A 12,323-nucleotide genomic window follows, 5' to 3' on the forward strand; every position below is an offset into this window, starting at 1 on the left:
CGTTATGTTTTTCTCACTCCTACTAGTGAATGTAATGTTACACACCCATACAATGCGAACCACCCCGTGATGTTTTTCAGAAACCTATCCTACATTGTCACTGCATGTTCCCTGACCTCGACATGCTGACCACCCCTCGGTGCTTTTCTCCATCCTACATTGCCACTCAATGCCTATCCTAATTCAGACACTCCGATTCACACACCCGGTGATGTTTTTCTCACTCCTACCAGTGAATGTAATGTTACACACCCATACAATGTACACCACACCGCGATGTTTTTCAGAAACCTATCCTAATTTGCCACTGCATGTTCCCTGACCTCCACATGCTGACCACCCCGCGGTGCTTTTCTCCATCCTACATTGCCACTCACTGCCTATCCTAATTCAGACCCTCTGATTCACACCACCCCTGATGTTTTTCTCACTCCTACTAGTGAATATAATGTTACACACCAATACAATGCGCACCACCCCCGGATGTTTTTCAGAAACCTATCCTACATTGCCACTGCATGTTCCATGACCTCCCCATGCTGACCACCCCGCGGCGTTTTTCTCCATCCTACATCGCCACTCACTTCCTATCCTAATTCAGACCCTCCGATTCACACCAATCCTTTTTTTTTTCACTCCTACTAGTGAATGGAATGTTACGCACCCATACAATGCGCACCACTCCGCGATGTTTTACAGAAACCTATTCTACATTGCCAATGCATGTTCCCTGACCTCCACATGCTGACCACCCCTCGGTGCTTTTCTCCATACTACATTGCCAGTCACTGCCTATAATAATTCAGACCCTACGATTCACACCACACCGTGATGTTTTTCTCACTCCTACTAGTGAATGTAATGTTACGCACCCATACAATGCGCACCACCCCACGATGTTTTTCAGAAACCTATCCTACATTGCCACTGCATGTTCCCTGACCTCCCCATGCTGAACACCCCGCGGTGCTTTTCTCCATTCTACATTGCCACTCAATGCCTATCCTAATTCAGACCCTCCGATTCACACCACCCCGTGATGTTTTTCTCACTCCTACTGGTGAATGTAATGTTACACACCCATACAATGCGCACCACCCCACGATGTTTTTCAGAAACCTATTCTGCATTGCCACTGCATGTTCCATGACCTTCCCATGCTGACCACCCCACGGTGCTTTTCTCCGTCCTACATTTTCAGTCACTACCTACTTACTTCAGACCCTACGATTCACACCACCCCGTGATGTTTTTCTCACTCCTACTAGTGAATGTAATGTTACACATCCATACAATGCGCACCACCCCGTGATGTTTTGCTCACTCCTACTAGTGAATGAAATGTTACACACCCATACAAAGCACACCACCCCGCGATGTTTTTCAGAAACCTATCCTACATTGCCACTGCATGTTCCATGACCTCGCCATGCTTACCACCCCGCTGTGCTATTCTCCATCCTACATTGCCACTCACTGCCTATCTTATTAAGACCCTCCGATTCACACCACCCCGTGATGTTTTTCTCACTCCTACTAGTGAATGTAATGTTACACACCCATACAATGCGCACCACCCCGTGATGTTTTTCTCACTCCTACTAGTGAATGTAATGTTACACACCCATACAATGCGCACCACCCCGCGATGTTTTTCAGAAACCTATCCTACATTGCCACTGCATGTTCCCTGACCTCCCCATGCTCACCACCCCGCTGTGCTATTCTCCATCCTACATTGGCACTCACTGCCTATCTTATTAAGACCCTCCGATTCACACCACCCCGTTAGTTTTTCTCACTCCTACTAGTGAATGTAATGTTACACACCCATACAATGCGCACCACCCCGCGATGTGGTTCAGAAACATATCCTACATTGTACCTGCATGTTCCCTGACGTACACATGCTGACCGCCACGCGGTGCTTTTCTCCAGTCTTCATTGCCACTCACTGCCTAACCTATTCAGACCCTCCGATTCACACCACCCCGTTATGTTTTTCTCAATCCTACTAGTGAATGTAATGTTACACACCCATACAATGCGAACCACCCCGCGATGTTTTTCAGAAACCTATCCTACATTGTCACTGCATGTTCCCTGACCTCGACATGCTGACCACCCCGCGGTGCTTTTCTCCATCCTACATTGCCACTCAATGCCTATCCTAATTCAGACCCTCCGATTCACACCACCCTGTGATGCTTTTCTCACTCCTACTAGTGAATGTAATGTTACACACCAATACAATGCGCACCACCCCGCGATGTTTTTCAGAAACCTATCCTACATTGCCACTGCATGTTCCCTGACCTCCCCATGCTGACCACCCCGCGGTGCTTTTCTCCATCCTACATTGCCAGTCACTGCCTATCCTAATTCCGACCCTACGATTCACACCACCCCGTGATGTTTTTCTCACTCCTACTAGTGAATGTAATGTTACACTCCCATACAATGCGCACCAACCCGTGATGTTTTTCTCACTCCTACTAGTGAATGTAATGTTACACACCCATACAATTCCTACCACCACGCGATGTTTTTCAGAAACCTATCCTACATTGTCCCTGCATGTTCCCTGACGTACACATGCTGACCACCCCGCGGTACTTTTCTCCATCCTACATTGCCACTCACTGCCTATCCTAATTCAGACCCTCCGATTCACACCACCCCTGATGTTTTTCTCACTCCAAATAGTGAATATAATGTTACACACCAATACAATGCGCACCACCCCGGGATGTTTTTCAGAAACCTATCCTACATTGCCACTGCATGTTCCCTGACCTCCCCATGCTGACCACCCTGCGGTGTTTTTCTCCATCCTACATCGCCACTCACTTCCTATCCTAATTCACATCCTGCGATTCACACCAACCCTTTTTTTTTCACTCCTACTAGTGATTGGAATGTTACGCACCCATACAATGCGCACCACCCCGCGATGTTTTACAGAAACCTATTCTACATTGCCACTGCATGTTCCATGCTGACCACCCCGCGGTGCTTTTCTCCATCCTACATTGCCACTCACTGCCTATCCTAATTCAGACCCTCCAATTCACACCACCACGTGATGTTTTTCTCACTCCTACTAGTGAATGTAATGTTACACACCCATAAAATGCGCACCACCCCGTGATGTTTTTCTCACTCCTACTAGTGAATGTAATGTTACACACCCATACAATGCGCACCACCCCGCGATGTTTTTCAGAAACCTATCCTACATTGCCACTGCATGTTCCCTGACCTCCCCATGCTCACCACCCCGCTGTGCTATTCTCCATCCTACATTGCCACTCACTGCCTATCTTATTAAGACCCTCCGATTCACACCACCCCGTTAGTTTTTCTCACTCCTTCTAGTGAATGTAATATTACACACCCATACAATGCGCACCACCCCGCGATGTTGTTAAGAAACATATCCTACATTGTCCCTGCATGTTCCCTGACCTACACATGCTGACCACCCCGCGGTGCTTTTATCCATCCTACATTGCCACACACTGCCTATCCTATTCAGACCCTCCGATTCACACCCCCGGTGATGTTTTTCTCACTCCTACCAGTGAATGTAATGTTACACACCCATACAATGCACACCACACCGCGATGTTTTTCAGAAACCTATCCTAATTTGCCACTGCATGTTCCCTGACCTCCACATTCTGACCACCCCGCGGTGCTTTTCTCCAACCTACATTGCCACTCACTGCCTATCCTAATTCAGACCCTCCGATTCACACCACCCCTGATGTTTTTCTCACTCCTACTAGTGAATATAATGTTACACACCAATACAATGCGCACCACCCCCGGATGTTTTTCAGAAACCTATCCTACATTGCCACTGCATGTTCCATGACCTCCCCATGCTGACCACCCCGCGGTGTTTTTCTCCATCCTACATCGCCACTCACTTCCTATCCTAATTCAGACCCTCCGATTCACACCAACCCTTTTTTTTTTCACTCGTACTAGTGAATGGAATGTTACGCACCCATACAATGCGCACCACCCCGCGATGTTTTACAGAAACCTATTCTACATTGCCACTGCATGTTCCCTGACCTCCCCATGCTGACCACCCCTCGGTGCTTTTCTCCATCCTACATTGCCAGTCACTGCCTATAATAATTCAGACCCTACGATTCACACCACCCCGTGATGTTTTTCTCACTCCTACTAGTGAATGTAATGTTACGCACCCATACAATGCGCACCACCCCTCGATGTTTTTCAGAATCCTAACCTACATTGCCACTGCATGTTCCCTGACCTCCCCATGCTGACCACCCCGCGGTGCTTTTCTCCATTCTACATTGCCACTCAATGCCTATCCTAATTCAGACCCTCCGATTCACACCACCCCGTGATGTTTTTCTCACTCCTACTTGTGAATGTAATGTTACACACCCATACAATGCGCACCACCCCACGATGTTTTACAGAAACCAATTCTGCATTGCCACTGCATGTTCCATGACCTTCCCATGCTGACCACCCCACGGTGCTTTTCTCCGTCCTACATTGCCAGTCACTACCTATCTTACTTCAGACCCTACGATTCACACCACCCCGTGATGTTTTTCTCACTCCTACTTGTGAATGTAATGTTATACACCCATACAATGCGCACCACCCCTTGATGTTTTGCTCACTCCTACTAGTGAATGAAATGTTACACACCCATACAAAGCACACCACCCCGCGATGTTTTTCAGAAACCTATCCTACATTGCCACTGCATGTTCCATGACCTCGCCATGCTCACCACCCCGCTGTGCTATTCTCCATCCTACATTGCCACTCACTTCCTATCTTATTAAGACCCTCCGATTCACACCACCCCGTTAGTTTTTCTCACTCCTACTAGTGAATGTAATATTACACACCCATACAATGCGCACCACCCCGCGATGTTGTTCAGAAACCTATCCTACATTGTCCCTGCATGTTCCCTGAAGTACACATGCTGACCACCACGCGGTGCTTTTCTCCATTCTACATTGCCACTCACTGCCTATCCTATTGAGACCCTCCGATTCACACCACCCCGTTATGTTTTTCTCACTCCTACTAGTGAATGTAATGTTATACACCCATACTATGCGCACAACCCCGCTATGTTTTTCAGAAACCTATCCTACATTGCCACTGCATGTTCCCTAACCTCCCAATGCTGACCACCCCGTGGTGCTTTTCTCCATCCTACATTGCCACTCACTGCCTATCCTAATTCAGACCCTCCGATTCACAGCACCCCTGATGTTTTTCTCACTCCTACTAGTGAATATAATGTTACACACCAATACAATGCGCACCACCCCCGGATGTTTTTCAGAAACCTATCCTACATTGCCACTGCATGTTCCCTGACCTCCCCATGCTGACCACCCCACGGTGTTTTTCTCCATCCTACATCGCCACTCACTTCCTATCCTAATTCAGACCCTCCGATTCACACCAATCCTTTTTTTTCACTCCTACTAGTGAATGGAATGTTACGCACCCATACAATGCGCACCACCCCGCGATGTTTTACAGAAACCTATTCTACATTGCCACTGCATGTTCCCCGACCTCCCCATGCTGACCACCCCGCGGTGCTTTTCTCCATCCTACATTGCCACTCACTGCCTATCCTAATTCAGACCCTCCAGTTCACACCACCACGTGATGTTTTTCTCATTTCTACTAGTTAATGTAATGTTACACACCCATACAATGCGCACCACCCCGTGATGTTTTTCTCACTCCTACTAGTGAATGTAATGTTACACACCCATACAATGCGCACCACCCCCGATGTGTTTCAAAACCTATCCTACATTGCCACTGCATGTTCCCTGACCTCCCCATGCTCACCACCCCGCTGTGCTATTCTCCATCTTACATTGCCACTCACTGCCTATCTTATTAAGACCCTCCGATTCACACCACCCCGTTAGTTTTTCTCACTCCTACTAGTGAATGTAATGTTACACACCCATACAATGCGCACAACCCCGCGATGTTGTTCAGAAACCTATCCTACATTGTCCCTGCATGTTCCCTGACGTACACATGCTGACCATCACGCGCTGCTTTTCTCCATTCTACATTGCCACTCACTGCCTAACCTATTCAGACCCTCCGATTCTCACCACCCCGTTATGTTTTTCTCAATCCTACTAGTGAATGTAATGTTACACACCCATACAATGCGAACCACCCCGCGATGTTTTTCACAAACCTATCCTACATTGTCACTGCATGTTCCCTGACCTCGACATGCTGACCACCCCGCGGTGCTTTTCTCCATCCTACATTGCCACTCAATGCCTATCCTAATTCAGACCCTCCGATTCACACCACCCTGTGATGCTTTTCTCACTCCTACTAGTGAATGTAATGTTACACACCCATACAATGCGCACCACCCCGCGATGTTTTTCAGAAACCTATCCTACATTGCCACTGCATGTTCCCTGACCTCCCCATGCTGACCACCCCTCGGTGCTTTTCTCCATCCTACATTGCCAGTCACTGCCTATAATAATTCAGACCCTATGATTGACACCACCCCGTGATGTTTTTCTCACTCCTACTAGTGAATGTAATGTTACACTCCCATACAATGCGCACCAACCCGTGATGTTTTTCTCACTCCTACTAGTGAATGTAATGTTACACACCCATACAATTCCTACCACCACGCGATGTTTTTCAGAAACCTATCCTACATTGCCACTGCATGTTCCCTGACCTCCCCATGCTGACCAACCCACGGTGCTTTTCCCCATCCTACATTGCCACTCACTGCCTATCCTAATACAGACCCTCCGATTGACACCACCCCGTGATGTTTTTCTCACTCCTACTAGTGAATGTAATGTTACACACGCATACAATGTGGACCACCCCCGGATGTTTTTCAGAATCCTATCCTACATTGCCACTGCATGTTCCCTGACTTCCCCATGCTGACCACCCCGCGGTGCTTTTCTCCATCCTACATCGCAACTCACTTCCTATTTTAATTCAGACCCTCCGATTCGCACAACCCCGTGATGTTTTTCTCACTTCTACTAGTGAGTGTAATGTTACACACCCATACAATGCGCACCACCCCGTGATGTGTTTTTCACTCCTACTAGTGAATGTAATGTTACACACCCATACAATGCGCACCACCCCGTGATGTTTTTCTCACTCCTACTAGTGAATGTAATGTTACACACCCATACAATGCGCACCACACCGCGATGTTTTTTAGAAACCTATCCTGCATTGCCACTGCATGTTCCCCGACCTCCCCATGCTGACCATCCCGCTGTGCTTTTCTCCATCCTACATGGCCACTCACATCGTATCCTAATTTAGACCCTCCGATTCACACCACCCCGTGATGTTTTTCTCACTCCTACTAGTGAATGTAATGTTACACACCCATACAATGCGCACCACCCAGCGATGTTTTTCAGAAACCTATCCTACATTGCCACTGCATGTTCCCCGACCTCCCCATGCTGACCACCCCACGGTGCTTTTCTCCATCCTACATTGCCACTCACTGCCTATCCTAATTCAGACCCTCCAATTCACACCAACCCGTGATGTTTTTCTCACTCCTACTAGTGAATGTAATGTTACACACCCATACAATGCGCATCATCCCGTGATGTTTTGCTCACTCCTACTAGTGAATGTAATGTTACACACCCATACAAAGCACACCACCCCGCGATGTTTTTCAGAAACCTATCCTACATTGCCACTGCATGTTCCATGACCTCCCCATGCTCACCACCCCGCTGTGCTATTCTCCATCCTACATTGTCACTCACTGCCTATCTTATTAAGACCCTCCGATTCACACCACCCCGTTAGTTTTTCTCACTCCTACTAGTGAATGTAATGTTACACACCCATACAATGCGCACCACCCCGCGATGTTGTTCAGAAACCTATCCTACATTGTCCCTGCATGTTCCCTGAAGTACACATGCTGACCACCACGCGGTGCTTTTCTCCATTCTACATTGCCACTCACTGCCTATCCTATTGAGACCCTCCGATTCACACCACCCCGATTTGTTTTTCTCACTCCTACTAGTGAATGTAATGTTACACACCCATACCATGCGCACAACCCCGCGATGTTTTTCAGAAACCTATCCTACATTGCCACTGCATGTTCCCTGACCTCCCCATGCTGACCACCCCGTGGTGCTTTTCTCCATCCTACATTGCCACTCACTGCCTATCCTAATTCAGACCCTCCGATTCACAGCACCCCTGATGTTTTTCTCACTCCTACTAGTGAATATAATGTTACACACCAATACAATGCGCACCACCCCCGGATGTTTTTCAGAAACCTATCCTACATTGCCACTGCAAGTTCCCTGACCTCCCCATGCTGACCAACCCAGGGTGCTTTTCCCCATCCTACATTGCCACTCACTGCCTATCCTAATTCAGACCCTCCGATTGACACCGCCCCGTGATGTTTTTCTCACTCCTACTAGTGAATGTAATGTTACACACGCATACAATGTGGACCACCCCCGGATGTTTTTCAGAATCCTATCCTACATTGCCACTGCATGTTCCCTGACTTCCCCATGCTGACCACCCCGCGGTGCTTTTCTCCATCCTACATCGCAACTCACTTCCTATTTTAATTCAGACCCTCCGTTTCGCACCACCCCGTGATGTTTTTCTCACTTCTACTAGTGAGTGTAATGTTACACACCCATACAATGCGCACCACCCCGTGATGTGTTTTTCACTCCTACTAGTGAATGTAATGTTACACACCCATAAAATGCACACCATCCCGGGATGTTTTTCAGAAACCTATCTTACATTGCCACTGCATGTTCCCTGACCTCCCCATGCTGACCACCCCGCTGTGCTTTTCTCCATCCTACATTGCCACTCACTGCCTATCTTATTAAGACCCTCCGATTCACACCACCCCGTTAGTTTTTCTCACTCCTTCTAGTGAATGTAATTTTACACACCCATACAATGCGCACCACCCCGCGATGTTGTTAAGAAACATATCCTACATTGTCCCTGCATGTTCCCTGACCTACACATGCTGACCACCCCGCGGTGCTTTTATCCATCCTACATTGCCACACACTGCCTATCCTATTCAGACCCTCCGATTCACACCCCCGGTGATGTTTTTCTCACTCCTACCAGTGAATGTAATGTTACACACCCATACAATGCACACCACACCGCGATGTTTTTCAGAAACCTATCCTAATTTGCCACTGCATGTTCCCTGACCTCCACATTCTGACCACCCCGCGGTGCTTTTCTCCAACCTACATTGCCACTCACTGCCTATCCTAATTCAGACCCTCCGATTCACACCAACCCTGATGTTTTTCTCACTCCTACTAGTGAATATAATGTTACACACCAATACAATGCGCACCACCCCCGGATGTTTTTCAGAAACCTATCCTACATTGCCACTGCATGTTCCATGACCTCCCCATGCTGACCACCCCGCGGTGTTTTTCTCCATCCTACATCGCCACTCACTTCCTATCCTAATTCAGACCCTCCGATTCACACCAACCCTTTTTTTTTTCACTCGTACTAGTGAATGGAATGTTACGCACCCATACAATGCGCACCACCCCGCGATGTTTTACAGAAACCTATTCTACATTGCCACTGCATGTTCCCTGACCTCCCCATGCTGACCACCCCTCGGTGCTTTTCTCCATCCTACATTGCCAGTCACTGCCTATAATAATTCAGACCCTACGATTCACACCACCCCGTGATGTTTTTCTCACTCCTACTAGTGAATGTAATGTTACGCACCCATACAATGCGCACCACCCCACGATGTTTTTCAGAAACCTAACCTACATTGCCACTGCATGTTCCCTGACCTCCCCATGCTGACCACCCCGTGGTGCTTTTCTCCATTCTACATTGCCACTCAATGCCTATCCTAATTCAGACCCTCCGATTCACACCACCCCGTGATGTTTTTCTCACTCCTACTGGTGAATGTAATGTTACACACCCATACAATGCGCACCACCCCACGATGTTTTTCAGAAACCAATTCTGCATTGCCACTGCATGTTCCATGACCTTCCCATGCTGACCACCACACGGTGCTTTTCTCCGTCCTACATTGCCAGTCACTACCTATCTTACTTCAGACCCTACGATTCACACCACCCCGTGATGTTTTTCTCACTCCTACTTGTGAATGTAATGTTATACACCCATACAATGCGCACCACCCCTTGATGTTTTGCTCACTCCTACTAGTGAATGAAATGTTACACACCCATACAAAGCACACCACCCCGCGATGTTTTTCAGAAACCTATCCTACATTGCCACTGCATGTTCCATGACCTCGCCATGCTCACCACCCCGCTGTGCTATTCTCCATCCTACATTGCCACTCACTGCCTATCTTATTAAGACCCTCCGATTCACATCACCCCGTTAGTTTTTCTCACTCCTACTAGTGAATGTAATATTACACACCCATACAATGCGCACCACCCCGCGATGTTGTTCAGAAACCTATCCTACATTGTCCCTGCATGTTCCCTGAAGTACACATGCTGACCACCACGCGGTGCTTTTCTCCATTCTACATTGCCACTCACTGCCTATCCTATTGAGACCCTCCGATTCACACCACCCCGTTATGTTTTTCTCACTCCTACTAGTGAATGTAATGTTACACACCCATACTATGCGCACAACCCCGCTATGTTTTTCAGAAACCTATCCTACATTGCCACTGCATGTTCCCTGACCTCCCAATGCTGACCACCCCGTGGTGCTTTTCTCCATCCTACATTGCCACTCACTGCCTATCCTAATTCAGACCCTCCGATTCACAGCACCCCTGATGTTTTTCTCACTCCTACTAGTGAATATAATGTTACACACCAATACAATGCGCACCACCCCCGGATGTTTTTCAGAAACCTATCCTACATTGCCACTGCATGTTCCCTGACCTCCCCATGCTGACCACCCCACGGTGTTTTTCTCCATCCTACATCGCCACTCACTTCCTATCCTAATTCAGACCCTCCGATTCACACCAACCCTTTTTTTTCACTCCTACTAGTGAATGGAATGTTACGCACCCATACAATGCGCACCACCCCGCGATGTTTTACAGAAACCTATTCTACATTGCCACTGCATGTTCCCCGACCTCCCCATGCTGACCACCCCGCGGTGCTTTTCTCCATCCTACATTGCCACTCACTGCCTATCCTAATTCAGACCCTCCAGTTCACACCACCACGTGATGTTTTTCTCACTTCTACTAGTTAATGTAATGTTACACACCCATACAATGCGCACCACCCCGTGATGTTTTTCTCACTCCTACTAGTGAATGTAATGTTACACACCCATACAATGCGCACCACCCCCGATGTGTTTCAAAACCTATCCTACATTGCCACTGCATGTTCCCTGACCTCCCCATGCTCACCACCCCGCTGTGCTATTCTCAATCTTACATTGCCACTCACTGCCTATCTTATTAAGCCCCTCCGATTCACACCACCCCGTTAGTTTTTCTCACTCCTACTAGTGAATGTAATGTTACACACCCATACAATGCGCACAACCCCGCGATGTTGTTCAGAAACCTATCCTACATTGTCCCTGCATGTTCCCTGACGTACACATGCTGACCATCACGCGCTGCTTTTCTCCATTCTACATTGCCACTCACTGCCTAACCTATTCAGACCCTCCGATTCACACCACCCCGTTATGTTTTTCTCAATCCTACTAGTGAATGTAATGTTACACACCCATACAATGCGAACCACCCCGCGATGTTTTTCACAAACCTATCCTACATTGTCACTGCATGTTCCCTGACCTCGACATGCTGACCACCCCGCGGTGCTTTTCTCCATCCTACATTGCCACTCAATGCCTATCCTAATTCAGACCCTCCGATTCACACCACCCTGTGATGCTTTTCTCACTCCTACTAGTGAATGTAATGTTACACACCCATACAATGCGCACCACCCCGCGATGTTTTTCAGAAACCTATCCTACATTGCCACTGCATGTTCCCTGACCTCCCCATGCTGACCACCCCTCGGTGCTTTTCTCCATCCTACATTGCCAGTCACTGACTATAATAATTCAGACCCTACGATTGACACCACCCCGTGATGTTTTTCTCACTCCTACTAGTGAATGTAATGTTACACTCCCATACAATGCGCACCAACCCGTGATTTTTTTCTCACTCCTACTAGTGAATGTAATGTTACACACCC

The sequence above is a fragment of the Cavia porcellus genome, unplaced genomic scaffold (assembly GCF_034190915.1).
Source record: "Cavia porcellus strain 051 isolate PalLab524CR breed Dunkin Hartley unplaced genomic scaffold, mCavPor4.1 scaffold_19, whole genome shotgun sequence".
Lineage (NCBI taxonomy): Eukaryota > Metazoa > Chordata > Mammalia > Rodentia > Caviidae > Cavia > Cavia porcellus.